Raw genomic sequence first — 17,307 nt, 5'->3', positions numbered from 1 at the left:
ACAGATTGAAAAAGCATCCAGAAAACCAGACAGACCAGAATCAACAATCGGACATGAAGACATCTTTAAAGCCAGGGGGGTAAGCTTCGCTTCAGAACTCAAACCTCCTATGGCGCCATTTTGATTCTACAAAGCGATCTCCTCCCGTTAGCATTCCATTGACTCCCATTCATTTTGACGTCACTTTGACAGCAAATAACTTTACATCTGAATTTGTCCATTGTTTATTTCTAAAGAAACATTACAGTGTATAAAAGGTTCCATTACCTTGTACCTCACGTTATGGCTCCGTAGCAGTAAATCTCATAACCCCGAGATTTACTGTCGCATAGTAGAGGAATTACCGTATAGTACAGGAGAAGCTTGCAGGCAGTTTGGACTTACATGAGCTGTTTAGGTTTAATTACTAATGTTAACTAGCATTTTAGTTAGCAATAATGAGCCTGTGCCCATGTTATCTCCTTACATATATCTCCATCTCTGTAAGATTGGGAATGATTGAGATTTCTCTTGTCACAGCTACCAGAAGACTTCCAACTTTCTGACAGGTTGCTCACGTCACATTTACGTCGTCTCTCTCAGTTGAGGCTCAGTAACGCTCAGCACTCACCGGAAAAGAGCTTCTAATATCCTTCACTGGTCTCCGTCCAGAGACACGGAATCTGTTGGCCCATTCTTATATACTGTGTACAGAATTATTAGGCATGTTGTATTTTTGAGGATTAATTTTATTATTGAACAACTACAGCGCTCACAGTCAATACAAAATGTTAATAAACCTCAATCCTGAATATTTAAGGAAGTAAAAGTGAGATTTTGGCTTTCTAATGAGAAAACCTATGTGTGCAGAATTATTAGGCAACTCTATGTGTGCAGAATTATTATGCAGCTAAATGAAAAATGAAAATGTTACCATCTCAATTGTTTATTTTCATCTGTTAAAGTGAGAATAATCAACAAACAACTCAATTGAAACTTTTCTGAAAAAAAACAAAAACCAATCAGTGACCAATATAGCCACCCTTCTTTTCAATAACAGTTATAAGCCTTCCATTCATGGAGTCTGTCAGTTTCTTGATCTGTTGATGATCAACTTTTTGTGCAGCAGCCACCACAGCCTCCCATACACTGTTCAGAGAGCTGTACTGTTTTCCTTCAGCGTAAATCTTCCGTTTAAGAAGGGCCCACAAGTTCTCAATAGGGTTTAGATCATGTGAGGAAGGGGCCATGTCATTATTCTGTCATCTTTGAGGCCTTTGCTGGCTAGCCACGCAGTGGAGTACTTCGATGCATGTGATGGAGCATTGTCCTGCATAAAAATCATGGTCTTCTTGAAAGATGCAGACTTTTTCCTGTACCACTGCTTGAAGAATGTACCTTCTAAAACCTGGCAGTAGGTTTGGGAGTTCATTTTGACTCCATTTTCAACCCGAAAAGGTCCAACTAGCTCATCTTTAATAATGCCAGCCCATACCATCACCCCACCTTCACCTTGCTGTCGTCTGAGTCGCAGTGGAGCTCTATGCCCATTACTGATCCAGCCACGGGCCTATCCATCTGGTCCGTCAAGAGTCACTCATCTCATCAGTCCATAAAACCTTTGAAAAATCTGTCTTCAGATATTTCCTAGCCCAGTCTTGACGTTTCAACTTATGTTTCTTGTTCAGTGGTGGTCGGATTTCAGCCTTCCTTACCTTGGCCATTTCTCTGAGCACTGAACACCTTGTATTTCTGGGCACTCCAGGTAGGTTGCAGTTCTGGAATATGACAGCACTGGGCGATAATGGGTTCCTGGTAGCTTCACGTTTGATTCTCCTCAAATCTTTGGCAGTTAATTTGCATTTTTTTTCTAAACACGTTTCTTGCGACTCTTTTGAGTATTTGCTACAAAACGTTTGATAGTTCTGTGATCACGCCCCAATATTTTAGCAATTTCAAGAGTGCTGCATCCCTCTGAAAGACTCTTTACAATTTTTGTCTTTTTGGAGTCAGTTAAATCTCTTTTTCTGCCTATTTTGCCTGAGGAGAAGAAGCTGCCTAATAATTATGCACACCTTGATATAGGGTGTTGATGTCCTTAAGCCACACCGTCCCTCATTACACAAAAACACATCACCTGAAATGCTTAACTCCAATAAGCATTCAAGTTTATATAGCTTGGAGTTGGAATGGAAAGGAAAAATGCATACAAATTATGATATGGGCCAAATACTAATTTGCCTAATAATTCTGCTCACAGTGTATACGGTCTATGTTTAAAGCCCCACCGGGAAGAGAAGAACCAATCAGAACAGTGATGACAATGGAAGTGGTTAAACAGTCTTAACACAGAAGTTCACTCTGGACTGGGCTGAAGACAAAGCCAACCAGGACATCTAGTTCATATTTCCATTCGCTTTCAGAGAGCTGAATGTGCTGAAAGATTACAAAAAAATAAAATACAGCCTTGCGGAACACATTGATTGCTTCTTTAGTGAAACCAAAGAAGTAGGAATCTGCAGGTTTGAAGATTTCCAAGTTGTGTTCATCTGGATGAGTGTTGACTTCCTCTGGACTTCAACAAGACTGAGATCCTGACTGATCTGAGTAACAACAACCTGCAGGACTCAGTAGTGAAGCTGCTGTCTGCTGGCCTGGGGAATCCACACTTTACACTGGGAACCCTTAGGTCAGTTTTTAGCTGTAACAGTGCTCTGGTTTCCCCTACCATCAAAACATGTAGATTGGGTTATCCAGTCAGTGGCCTTGATAAAGGCACTGGCTCAGATCTTGAATATCTATCCATCCATCTTCTTCCACTTATCCGGTGTCGGGTCGCGCGGGGGAGCAACTCCAGCAGGGGACCCCAAACTTCCCTTTCCCGAGCCACATTAACCAGCTCTGACTGGGGGATCCCGAGGCGTTCCCAGGCCAGGTTGGAGATATAATCCCTCCACCTAGTCCTGGGTCTTCCCCGAGGCTGGACGGGCCTGGAACACCTCCCTAGGGAGGCGCCCAGGGGGCATCCTTACCAGATGCCCGAACCACCTCAACTGGCTCCTTTCGGCGCGAAGGAGCAGCGGCTCTACTCTGAGCTCCTCACGGATGACTGAGCTTCTCACCCTATCTCTAAGGGAGACGCCAGCCACCCTCCTGAGGAAACCCATTTCAGCCGCTTGTACCCTGGATCTCGTTCTTTCGTAATAAATCATGATATATAGCCTATTTGGTATGAATATCAGCCTTTTATATATTAATATTGTTAAGAAGAAGTAAGGGTACTCATGTGGACAAAAATCTGAAGTATTGATATTTGGTACTGGCCCATTTCAGGTACTGGTTTCTCTACATGTCATTCATTCAAGCAGCCCATCCCTGCAACATGATTTTAAGGTAGTTACATGTGTCTTGGATATATTTATATTCATTCATATATCTTGAAGGGATGACCCTGAATAGATCAAGGGTTAAAGCGTAAAAAAAGTGCCAAAAGCTTCTGTAGCATAAAAAAAAAAAAAAAGGCAAAATCATCATAAAATTGTTTGTTTATTAAAAGGATACCCATTAGCTGATTCCATAGCAGTCAGCTATTTAAAAGCATCCAAAAAGCATTAAAAAAGTTTTAAAAAGAATGGCAAAAGCATCAAGAAACGCATCAAAAAAGCATCTAAAAAACATTAACAAACCGGCAAATAAGCATTGAAATTGTAAAAAAAAAAAAAAAAAAAAAAAAAAAAAAAAAAAAGAAAGCAGTACACTTGAGTAGAATAATTCTCATTTCTAAAATAGCAACCAATCTAAATGCTTCAATGAAACATGACAATTAGGTGTCTCTGTGAAAACTGTGTTCACCAAACACTGTACGAATTACCATTCAAATTTTCCTACTTCCTAGTGCCCTTCTAGAAATTAGTTTATAGTCCCTTGCAACAAAATGATAATCCACAAAGGTTTGAAGGAGTTATTACTGTACATCAGGAAGGTTCATGAATAATTTCTGTGAAATGAAGAACTGCCAAGCAGCAAGAGACAGCAGGAGCAGGAGAATCTTTGTAAGGTAATTTAAGTGGATACAAGAGCCATGTCATTAAAGCAGGTCATTACAGTGCTGCCTGGATCGTCTGCTGAGATCCAAAGATGAGGTAATGTTGGACCTAATGAAATGCTCACGAAAAGAGTACCAGTATTTCTCATTTCTTTCTTAATATATGAGGCAAACTACTGGGGCAAACATGGGACTCTGAGAATGCAGGACTCAGACACGCAGTTAAAGTCACAAAAGGGGATTTATTGTACAAAAGCGGTACAAATCATGCACGGGTTTCCAAAAACACTAGGCAGAGACTTTGGTCAAAAACAGGCAGAAATGGTCCGAAAAAACCACAGGGGAAAAAAGGCTGGTACGCAAGACACAAGGGTACAAGACCTTCTGGCAGCGAACGAAAGGCAAAAGGAGTGATTATATACACATGAGGGAGGAGTGGAGACAATTAGACACAGGTGCAGGACATAAGGGTGATCAGACAAGGCGGGAAGGCAGACAAAGACTGGAAGGAAAGTGACCTGCAACACAAACAAACAGTGAGTATCAAAATAAAACAGGAAGTGAGCAAAGTAAGAATGTGAAAGACAACTAACAACATGACCGGAGCGTGACATAGGAGACAGTTGATAATAAGATTTGGGCAGTGTAGGAAGCTTGGTTACTGGCATGGTTAGTTGATGAAATGTAGCTGACGAGCTAAGCCCTTTTCCAGACAATGTCTGACGACTCAGGTCCAAACATTGTTCCTTGTCGACATGTTTTGGTATGTGCGGTGTATGACACATTGTACATTAACCCTGTAATCAACAGGTTTCATAATGATAGAATTAGCTCAGTTTTATTGTAGTCCAAAATGGTATTAAAGCTACAGTTTTGGATAAGAATGAGAGGGTTCTCAGTGAAAGCACATCCATGGCCAGTGCCAGCCCAATTAAAGATCTTAAACATTTTCTATGAATCGCCGGACATTGAGCTCTTAACAACCAATCTAAATGACAAACAAACACATTCAACTGTATATTCCTGCAGGATTCATTGCGTCTGATCAGTCCTGATACGTGACGTGCACACCTCGCCGCTGAACAGCTGAACGGTGTGTCAAACTGTCGCTGCCACAGAATTGGCCCTGCAGATGTCGCATTAGAGAAGTCAAGGACAGGATTGTAAGCCACCGAGAGCCATTTTTAAATTAACGGGTGGATGACACTGAGAGAGCTGCCTGCGTCTGACACTTACAACATCTGACACTTCATCTGTGGGGGTAGCGAGAGAGGGGAAGGGAAGTTTGAGCCAGAGTTGGCAGCGTTCTTGGGGAACAAAGGCGATGTGGTGCTGAGGGAGGCCACCCAACAGAAAAGGTCAAGAGAGATGATGAAAACGATGAAATGAGGAATGGCCCCTCGCCAGGAATTGACAAGACATAAAGACGAGGAGAAGGAGGAGGTCGGGATCTTCAACACCTCCATTGCTAACCCTTTTATCTATCCTTCCATCACACACACACACACACACACACACACACACTTCGACAATTGCCAAATTATCAGATATGCTGACTTGGTTCTGTTCACTTAAAGCTGTCAGTCTCTGCAGACGGGTGGTTAACCGGCCCATTTAGCCAACGTTGTCAGTGCTGTGGATGGGGGAGGTTGGAGAGCACACCCTCTCTGCTGTTTTCATCTGCAGACATTTCTCTTGAACATTTCAAGAGGTTTGTACTGTGGCTAAGATGGTTAAACATGAATCTAAAAGCCTTAATGCAAACGCAGAAGCCTCAACAGAACTCATTTTGTTTTAGGCACAACGGAAGTGAGCGTCTACGGAGCCCAGGGTCAGCGGTTAGGGATACGGAAAAAAAATAGAGTATTTCCATATCTGTGCGCAAAGTTTGCATCCATTGTTTTTTTCATTTTGACAATACAGTCGTATGAAAAAGTTTGGGCACCCCAATAAATAATTGGGTGTTTGGATCAGCAATTAGATTTTGATCTATCAAATAACTGATGGACACAGTAATATTTCAGTAGTGAAATGAGGTTTACTGGATTAACAGAAAATGTGCAATATGCATCAAAACAAAATTAGACCGGTGCATAAATTTGGGTACCCCAACAGAAAAATCACATCAAGATTTAGTAGTCTCCTTTTGCAAAGATAACAGCCTCTAGTTGCTTCCTATAGCCTCTAATGAATGTCTGGATTCTGGATGAAGGTATTTTGGACCATTCCTCCTTACAAAACATCTCCAGTTCAGTTAGGTTTAATGGTTGCCGAGCATGGACATCCCGCTTCAAATCATCCCACAGATTTTCAGTGATATTCAGGTCTGGGGACTGGGATGGCCATTCCAGAACATTGTACTTGTTCCTCTGCATAAATGCCCGAGTAGATTTTGAGCAGTGTTTTGGGTTGTTGTCTTGTTGAAATATCCAGCCCCGGTCAACTTTGTGACTGATTCTTCAACATTATTCTCAAGAATCTGCTGATATTGAGTTGAATCCATGCAACCCTCAAATTTACCAAGATTCCCAGTACCGGCACTGGCCACACAGCCCCACAGCATGATGGAACCTCCACCAAATTTTACTGTGGGTAGCAAGTGTATTTCTTGGAACACTGTGTTCTTTTGCCGCCATGAATAACGCCCCTTTATGACCAAATGACTCAATCTCTATTTCATCAGTCCACAACACCTTATTCCAAAATGAAGCTGGCTTGTCCAAATGTGCGTTTGCATACCTCAAGCGACTCTGTTTGTGGCGTGTATGCAGAAAAGGCTTCTTCCGCATCACTCTCCCGTACAGCTTCTCCTTGTGCAAAGTGCGCTGAATTGTTGAACGATGCACAGTGACACCATCTGCAGCAAGATGATGTTGTAGGTCTTTGGAGGTGGTCTGTGGGCTGTTTATGACCGTTCTCATCATCCTTCGCCTTTGGCTCTACGATATTTTACTTGGCCTGCCACTTCTGGCCTTAACAAGAACTGTGCCTGTGGTCTTCCATTTGCTCACTATGTTCCTCACAGTGGACACTGATAGCTTTCATCTCTGCGATAGCTTTTTGTAGCCTTGTTCTGAGGCCCCCGTGTTACCACTCTTAAGAGGAGAGTCAAAGAGAACAACAACTTGCAATTGGCCACCTTAAATACCTTTTCTCATGATTGGATGCACCTGTCTATGGAGTTCAAGGCTTAATGAGCTCACCAAACCAATTGTGTGTTCCAATTAATCAGTGCTAAGTAGTAACAGGTATTCAAATCAAGGGTGCCCACTCTGCCCACATTTTTGCATAGCCTATTTTTTACATCAGATTTAATTTCATACAACTTAATATCTCTACATTAAAAATCTTTCTCTGGAAAATACCCCAGTACTCAGCTTTTATTAGAAAATGAATGGCATGCCACTGTGATACTTTTCTGTGACAAATTATTATGCAGCCTCAGAGGTGTCCCTAAACTTTTTCATATCACTGTAACTTGTGACAGCACATGGGTTAAGTTCTTAAGGGGTATGTAGTTGTAATGGGTTTTGGCCAAAAAGCATCACAAACGTCACACAAAAAGGCAACAAAGATGTTGGAAAAAAGCAACAAAAATGTCAAAACAATTGTGAAAAACCTTTCACAAAAGACTTTCCACTTCATGTCACAGAGGAGAGAAGAAACTAGAAAACATTCACATTTAACAAGCTGATATCACACAAGTTTCACTGTTTTTACATAAAAAATGATTATTTAAATAGTTGGAGATTAATTTAAAAGTTGATAACTAATCCATGAATCTTTGCAGCTCTAGTTCCCTTGGTGCTTTTAAGTCCCTGAACAGAACCACGAAACACATTTGCTCCTACACCGTTTCCTCACTGTGGTTTCTGTTGTTGCCATGGTCACGCGGCGAGTTTAAAAGGTTGACCATCATCAACTCGGACAGCAGCGGCAGATAGCCATGCATGTTCACAAGAGCAGCAGACACCCTCTCTCTCTCCGTTACCCCGCCATCTGCTAGAGCAGATCGAAACATTTCTTTATTTAATATGTAATTGTACATTAAAGCAGGAATTAATAAATTGGTTTTCAAATTCATTCATTAATCCATTATTTCATAGAGGAACTATATGCTTCCCCCGCGACCCGACACCGGATAAGCGGACGAAGATGGATGGATGGACTATAAAAGGAGTTTCAAATTGTTAAACTTAAAAACAGTTAATCAATACATCAGGGGTTCTCAAACTTATCACTCAAAGGTCTTCATCTGATTTTTATTTCAGCTCTATTTTAGCAAAATGTTGAAAAAGGCGATAAAAAAACCCAAAAAGCAAAATGTTGAAAAGGCCGCGAAAAAAGCGCCGAAAAATGCAAGAGAAAACAGAAAAAGGCAAAGAAAGGAAACAGTATATAAAAGGTTCCCTTTAAGTTACTCCACTGCATATGTCAACATTATTCTGATCCATTTCCAATTTCTTACTTCTAAAACCTTTCACACCCGAGTGTCTCGAGACCTTCCGTATAATTAGAAACCAATCCCACTCAGCGTCTCCTAGACTCCTGCTGTGTCTGAAACTCTCTCAGATATCGCTATGACAGATGTCTTTGTAAATTCAGAACCCATAATCCATCACGGGGCGCCGCGGGCGTCTGGAGAAACAGCTTCCTTGTTGCCTTTCAAGCAATCACTTTGGTAACTGGCAGCGGGTCTCAGGTCAGCTAGTGTTTGGATTGCAAATTTGCCGAGACGTAACCGCGTAGTTTGTGCCGAGACTGGCTGATGTAGACGTTAAAACTTTGATACACTTTTATCAGTTCTTCTCAAGGTTCCTGGCATTAAAAGCACCCCCGCCCAGAATGGAAATGATCCAAAAAGAAGAATAAACATATTTTTTTTTAACTAACGGGCAGCCGTGAAACAAGCTGTAATGTAACCCTACAGGACTAATGTTCAGCATCAGTTAGCGTCCACTGAAAGTTCTTGTTTGGCCACTGACAGACTCAGATTATTATTCTAAATGTCTGACAACATTATGAAAAGGATCCCTACAGAGATAGACCTTTTAGTTAAAGAGTAAGATCCTTTTAGTTTAACATGAAACAGCCCCAAAATCCCCATCACCAAACTCCACCAGACTCCATGTAAATAATCAGGACTTTTAGCGTGTATAGAGCCAGCATATCTCCACATGTAAATGGGTGAATTAAGAGTTTATTTCAACCAAACCAGAGTGGTGATTGTTGGAACAGTGGAAAGATGAAACAAGACGGCTTTTGATAGTTTTATTTAGTTTCTGTCCACTTTGAATGAAGTGTGTTTTACGATGATAAAAGTCCTGATTATTTACATGGAGTCTGGTGGAGTTTAGCGATAGCAATTTTGTAGATGTTTTTATGTTGAAAAAAAGGATCTTACTCTTTAACAGATAGGTCTATCTCTGTAGGGATCCTTTCCATAATGTTGTCAGACACTTAGAATAATAATCTGAGTCTGTCAGCACTTTTGTGTACGTAAATTGAAGGTGCGCAATTGCCTGATAACTTACATTGTAGCTTGTTTCATCTCGCCTACTACTGGACCAATGTCAAAGATCAGTCACTTAGACACAAAAACAGGAAAATAGGGTCCAGGCTGAACCCCCCGCCCAAAGTAACCCTGAAAGTAGGCCTAATTTACCTCTTAAACTCAGTTATCAGCAGGCGTATAAAAGCTAGGCCTTATAAAACACCAGATTAACTCAGATATTGACATATCTTTATGAGCTTCTGTCAATCTGCTGTGTGCAGGCGATATGAAAACCACCAGACCAGCACCTTTGTTCTTTACCGGAGCATCGTCAGGGAGTTCGAGGTCCACTCTCGCCAGTGGGACTGCGGCAGCCGACACTACACGGTCGCCTGCAACTGCGGCGTTGCGGCGCGAGAGGCCATGCCGTCTTCGACACGTGCAGTGGCTGACCCTGAAGAACCTCGGTGACGGGGAGGGGAGTCATACATGGAGTCTGGTGGGTTTTGTGATGGTGATTTCGGGGCGGTTTTATGTTTAAAAAAAGGATTTAAAAACCCTAGGTCCTAACCCTAGTTTGAAGTATTTTTTAAACAACAGTAAATCGGGACGTTGTAGGGAAGAACCCAAACAAGGGTAGAAGTTCATTTTCTATTTCATATAACAAAAAATAAAATCACTAGAGAACAGAAATATTCATATTCTGTGGCAACAGCGCCGTTAAACAAGTGTTGCCCTTGCCTTTTTTTAGTTGTTGTCAGGGCAACGAACAGAGTGAGAATTTGCACACAAAGCACCACGTACTGGAAGATGTAGAAGGAGACAAGGAGACTGTTGACATGGCGAGTGTCGAGTCGATTATATTAGCCCCCTGTTGCTGCCTCCCGATGAAACAACTCTTCATATAAAGCGTCACCTGGCCCGGTGGAGAGAATGGAGAATTAAGGAGATTATTTCTGAAGATCAGTCACGCAGTCTGTTGCTGTTTTTACGCTGAGTCACTCTTTATTCTGTCCACACATGGCCAATCTAAAGCAACAACAGATGTCACAAAAAAGGCCACGAAAAAGGCAATGAAAACACTTAAATTGCGACTGAAAAGGTGATGGAAACGGTGAGAAAAACAGACTAAACCCTGGAAAAGGCTACAAAAATGCAATGAAAAATGTGATGAAAAGGGCAACGAAAATGTTGTAAAAGGCAATACTGTAAGTAGGTGACGGAAAAGGGGACAAGAACACTGACTACAAACCTGGAAAAGGCAACTAAAACTGTGACCAAAACAGTGAAAAAGGCAACTGAAAATGGGACAAAAACCCAGTGAATGACGTAAACATTTTGAGAAAAGGCATTGAAAAAGGTGACAAAAATGTTGAAAGAGTCGACGGCAGAATTAGACACACAGGTCTCTGAGGGAAGACGACAGGTGGAGGAACTGTGACGACTTCACACGACTGGAGGGTTACTATTCCTGCTGGGCAGATTCACAGCGTCCCAGTGGGACTCATTTACCACCCCACCCTCCCGGCGGCTCTAACCGCCTGGATCAATGATTGATTGACGGATTGATTGATTATGATTCATGCGTTTCAGGCCCGGTGTGTGTGCGGCGGCTGGCAGCTCATTTGTTAACATTAGAGCTACTTTGCATTTTAAGCAGAAAGCTGTTGCAGCTCAGATCAGCTGTGACTGGCGCTCACACAGTGTTTCATCAGATTCACCAGATTCAGGGGTGCTGGGCCCCGCGCCCAATGGAACACGTCATTTTTTTCCAAACATGGTTTTGTTTAAATCATTTGAAACGTTAAAAACAGGCAGCTCACCTGCACTGTACACAGTAATACTGACTGGACATTTTTGCCGCTATTTTCTGCGTTTTTGTTTTTTATCTGTAGCCTGATATCTCAACCCCTCAAAGTCTCGGTCTAGACCCCTCAAAGTCTCGGTCTAGACCCCTCAAAGTCTCGGTCTAGACCCCTCAAAGTCTCGGTCTAGACCCCTCAAAGTCTCGGTCTAGACCCCTCAAAGTCTCGGTCTTGTCTTGGTTTTGACCTCTCAAAGTTGACATAAAATGAAAAATGAATTAACAGTGCTGTTCACTGTATAGCCGATGCTGCTGGTTCTGCCAGTGCAAATATATTTTAGCATGAATAGGAAATAATAGACAGGTTAACTGTTGTGTACAACCTTTAAAGACTGAGCTCTGTTGGTTGAGCATGTTTTATAGACCGTTTTTTGCTGTTATCACCTTTGTAATGCAGAATGTTGCAAAGTAAAATAGTTTTTTCAGTTTGCTTTGCTTTTGTTCTTTTTAAGGTTCAAGTTTTTATAAATCAACGTTTCGGGCCCTTGTTACTACAAGCGTTGCTTACGAGCGGCGATGCAGAAAGTCTTCCCACTTTGTAAAGCCGAGCAGCTGCCATTATATATTCTTGTTTTGTAAATAATGTCAGCTTGAATAAAACCTCTCAAACACATTATTAATAATCCCTTCTACGTCTACTCCGAGTCTCGAACTAAACTATGTAGAATTCAGGTAGTCAATGCAAACATTATAAAGACTACATTGATGAAATAAAGCGATGTATTCAATCAAATTTATGTGAATAAAATGATGTGACACTGAAAAACTCACCCGTCCACCCACTCGTCTCCCACAGTAACGTGTTAAACGGTAGACGGACCACATTTATGTAACGTTAGCACCTTTTCTACCTTTACAATCTCTCTCTCATTCAAACACAAACACAAGGACATTTAGCATGCAGACAGGAGGTGTCACAACATGCTCCGACACACAGCGAACATCATTTACATGTAAATAAACAGTACAGTAACACTACCATTTGTCCTATAGGGTTACATTGCAGCTTGTTTCTTGCTCAATACTGGATCAATGTCAAAGAGTGTTGTTCCCATCTGACATTTAGACCCAGAAACATAGGAAAACAGTGTCCAGGTTGACAAAACAATCACAAAAACATGCAAAAAGACTAGAAATAGAGGCAAAACGACCACAAAAAGATGCTAAATTAATCAAAGTACACTCTTTAAAGGTGTGTCTTGTTCCTCTTCTCCTAGGGAAACCACTCTGTGGTGTGAAATGATCATGGTGTTTATTGATTTCTCCCAGCAGTTTTCCCTGATGAAATCCTAAACAGGAGTCAACGTTTCAGTGTTCCTCAGCTGCACGCTGCTTGTTTCTGAGGCATTAAAGTCGCCGCTACCCTCTGGAAATTGGATTATAACGGTATTTGCTATATAACTGTAACGGCAGACGGCGTTAACAGTGGCAGAAACCAAGTCGACTTAAAGGATCAACAACTGAGTGGATTTCACAGCGAATGGGGAAAGAATAGCGGCAGCACGGTTCCTCATGTGATAAGACGTTCTCTGCCATGTTCCTATGAGCAGGGAGAGGAACAGAAAAGCTCCAAAGTACCTTTACCCTTTTATTCAGAAACTCAGCACTTTTCAACCTTTTGGATGCTTTTACTGACATTTTTTTACTTTATTTTTGGACATTTTTTGACGCTTTTTGTTTACCTTTTTGACACTTTATTCAATGCTTCTGACCCACTCCCTTTTTTTGACAATTTTATCGTTTGTTTACGTTTTTCAACTTTTTTTTTTACGTTTTATTCCACGTTTTTGTCACTTTTTGCATTTACCCCTTTTTACATTTTTGTTTTTTAGACAGTTTTTTCACATTTGTTTATCCATTTGACGCTTTTTTTCCATGTTTTTGTTGCTTTTTCCGACATTCTTTTGGACAATTTTATGTTTTTTCACCCTTTTTTGGAAATTTTCTGTTTTTTTCTACGTTAGTTGCTTTTTTTGGACGTTTTTTGTCGTGTTTTTAAGACAGTTAATCGCTTTGTGTTTACACTTTTTATTTAGAAGTATCTTTCAACTTTTGTGTCGCTTATACTGACATCTCTTTGGACAAAATTGCATCGTCTATTATGTGATGTTTGCATTATGTTTCTTCTTTCTCAACAATAAATGTATCCTAACAAGTATTGTGAATAAGTTCCATTGTTGTCTTGAAATATTCTAGTCATTAGAGATCAGAACTTTTGGTAGTTAGACTGCCATTTTTTTCATGTTTTGTGCCTTTAAAACTTGTGATTTATGTTCCAAACTGGCCACAACAACAACTCCACCGCTCCTCAGAGAATACGGTTTGTGCTGCGGAAACATCAACAGGACTACATCTGCATCTCCCATAATGCTTTGTGTTTCTGTGACAGAAACATCGACAGGACTACATCTGCGTCTCCCGTAAAGAGGCCCGGAGAGATGAGAGTCCTCTGTAATCTAGCAGTATTAAAACAACCTGCAGAGGAGGAAGGCCATGATTAAATTTGTTAGTCTGAGACGGACCCTTTACATTTTGTGAGTAACCCAATTTCGGCGATGTCTGCCGGGACCGGAGAACGTACGGCTCCCTGCACTGCTGCCATCCAGCCAGCCACATTAATCATCCGTGCTGTTTCATCTGGCAAGCCAGCGGTAGGGCAAAATATCATCCGGCACTGACCTCCACGTCCTATATGCTATGGTTTCCATCAGAGGGAGACTCACTCTCTCCTCTGTTTTCCAACTACACGCTACAGTATATATATATATATATACTGTAGTGTGTTGTTGCCACTATGAAAATAGTGGTAAACAAATATATATATATATATATATATATATATATATATATATATATATATTTGTTTACCACTATTTTCATTGTGATGACACTTTTCATGGATCTTTTGCGCAGTAACAGATTTTTCAATCCAGCTAACACATGCTTTTATTTCAAGTATTTTTACAGACATTTTCTATGCTTTCATCGACATTTTTGGTTCTTTTTTTGACAATAGTTGCTAGCCATTATCCACATCATTGGTTCATGGTTCTGTATAATATCCTGCATGCACTGAGTATTATTGCCACTAATTATTTTTATTCAATTATAAAACTCCAAAGACTTTTCAACCTAATGAAATATGGACCCTCTGAAGGCTTTAATTAAATTTCAATCAGATGGTTGACAAGCAGCTGAAGATTTTGCTAATATTGAGCCCAATTGGCTCCAAGCCCAAAAATGATTTTAATATTCTGCTTCAGATGCTTTTACTGGGCTGGGAATCTGTCATTGTACTGTTTGTTGGCACACCTTTGACTTTTCCTCTTCTACCAAAACTTTGAACATGAATTTCACCTGATTCCCTTACTCAAAAACATGAGAAACAGTCATACAAACAATGATCTGGCTGCAATTTCTTTGACTAGGCAAAAATGCTTAAAAGGCCGACTCCATCTTCATCCTTTTCCGTGTTTTTCAAATGGAAACGTCCACTCAGCAGAAAGCAGAAAGCATTGACGTTTATTACGTACGTGCCATTAGAGAAGGGGTTGTGTAGTTGGATGGGAGCCACCGTACAACAGCACACAAGATGGCCGTACATCTGCTCAGCAGTCACACAGCCACATTCAGCAATGTAATTACACTGCAACCAGAATCCTGTAAAGTCAAAATCTGTACATTATTTTGGAGAAACATGTAAAAATGTTAAACCCTTGTAACATACTATTTTTTTTGACATTTTTATAGTCATTTTGTGCCCTTTTCCTCCCTGATAGTCTTGCCAGTTTTTCGACATTTGTGTCACTTAAATTTTTTGTCATTTTGTCTGCCACAGTGGAGACATTACCTGAATCATTTTGCAGCATTGGTTTGGTATTCCGTATAGTATCACTCAGGCACTGTAGAGTATTTATGCCATTAACTCTTTTCATTCAATTATAAAACTCCATAGACTTCTTTCTTTGCTTTCTCATTTCACACTGTCGACTGTAAAATATTTTAATTCAACGGCATTACAGTCACTTTTTAAGATGTCGTATTGTCTGTACATTCATATGTGTCCTTCCTTTATGTCCTAAGATGCTTTGTTGATCTTATGATCTTTTGTTTATGTTTTTATGTTGATTTTAGAGAGGGTTCTCTGTTAAATGTTTGTGTTGTGAAGCACCAGATTGTAGCACTATGCTCAAGACAAATTTTCCCTCTAGGACAATGAAGTGTATTCTATTTATTTCTATTCTATCTGTTTGATGTTGTGATGAAAAAAAAAGTCAAAGTGAACAGAAACAAGGCCAGCTGCTCCATCACCAAGGTCCTGCTGGCCAGTAGCCTGACAAGCCAGACCCACATCCAGATGTTGGGTCTGGGAACTCACCATTGACAGAGCTCAATGTGAGGGGCGGGATAAACGGTTGTCTTTCAAATTCCCTCTGCACGTAATAGATAGCGCTACAACCAGGCAGAGCAACGAAGAAGGTAGCAGAGCTAGTTGATAGATTAAACTTTTGCCGTATCCGGTCGGCAAAACTCCGAACACATCTTCCTTTTTTAAGAATGATTTCAGTGCCGTTCTTTGTTCTTTTCTTCAAGTCTTCCAGAAGTCCGCTGTTCCCAGCAGAAGCAGCCATAAGCCCGCCCACCGACTCTATACACGATGTGATTGGCCTGACTAGAGTTTGGTTTTTCCAGCTCACAAGCCAACGGAGAGTGCCTAGACCCCCCTAGGGTGCGTCTAGATTTCTAGGCAAACTGGCCAGCCATTACACACAAATAAAGCTCATACAAATGACTGGATCAAAGTCCAATTTTAGTGCAGCAAATTGCAAAATAACATAATTTCCAATTGAAACCAGCACAAATAAATATATAAAACAGGCCACCAGCCTGTATGTGTCTCCAAAATAAATATTTCTGCTAATCACAAATCTCTAGTGATGGCCAAATGAAGCTTCATGAACCATTTTATTTATTTAATGAGCCCACTAGATGGCGCTTTTGGTTTAAACCATCATTTTCTTAGCCAAAGTTTTTAGCCAAAGTTTTTAGCCAAAGTTTTTAGCCAAAGTTTTTAGCCTGCGACGGAAGATGTGTAGATGTGTTGGTTTCCAGATGTCCCAATGACAAACGGGGGCTTATTCCACCATTTAGGAGCCAGGACAGCAAACAGTCTGGGTTTTCGTTGAGTCATGAGGTGAGGTTTATGGTAGCCGCGGTGTTCCCAGTGCGATGTGCGCCAAGGCTCTGCAAACTGTCGCGGCGCGTGGTCGTGCACTGCTGAATTGTTGTCACTATGCGCCCATCTAGCACGCACCATCTACGGTGTCACGTGCGAGTATAACCATGCGAGCTTTAGGTGTTCCTCGCAGTGAACATGTAAACCAGGGGGGGTCACAGTATAGGACCACATGTTGGGTTTGTTTTTGGGGGGTCTGGGTGAAATATAATAGAGCTCTCATGGGAGGACTGCTGTGCCTGATATTGTGCTCGACATAAACACAATCAGAGTGGGAGGAATTGGGGATAAAAACGGAGCACACAGCTCCATTTGACTCTGGGACCACTTACCGTGTTAATCCAGCCTTGGATAAATTATATTACATATTTATATATTTAGGTATTTTTAAATCTCTGGTTATGACAAATAACCTGCTGTTAGGAAGCTTGATGGCAAAAGTAATTCTAGCACACTTTGGATTCATTAATACCAGGCATGCATGTTGTAGAATATTTTTGTAGGCCCATGTTGTGGCAGGGAATATCAAAATTCAGTTGAGACCCATAATCCTTTGCTGCCTTCACCTCTGAATCACTTCATTTACATGGACAACAAGTGATGTGGAAAAGAACGATTGAGGAGGCCGAGGATGTGAGTTGAGGGGCAATACTGTATTTTCCAAAGTAAAAGACATTGAAGGGGGATTT

This window comes from Perca flavescens, chromosome 24, assembly GCF_004354835.1.
Source record: "Perca flavescens isolate YP-PL-M2 chromosome 24, PFLA_1.0, whole genome shotgun sequence".
NCBI lineage: Eukaryota > Metazoa > Chordata > Actinopteri > Perciformes > Percidae > Perca > Perca flavescens.
This window is presented reverse-complemented; position numbering follows the sequence as displayed.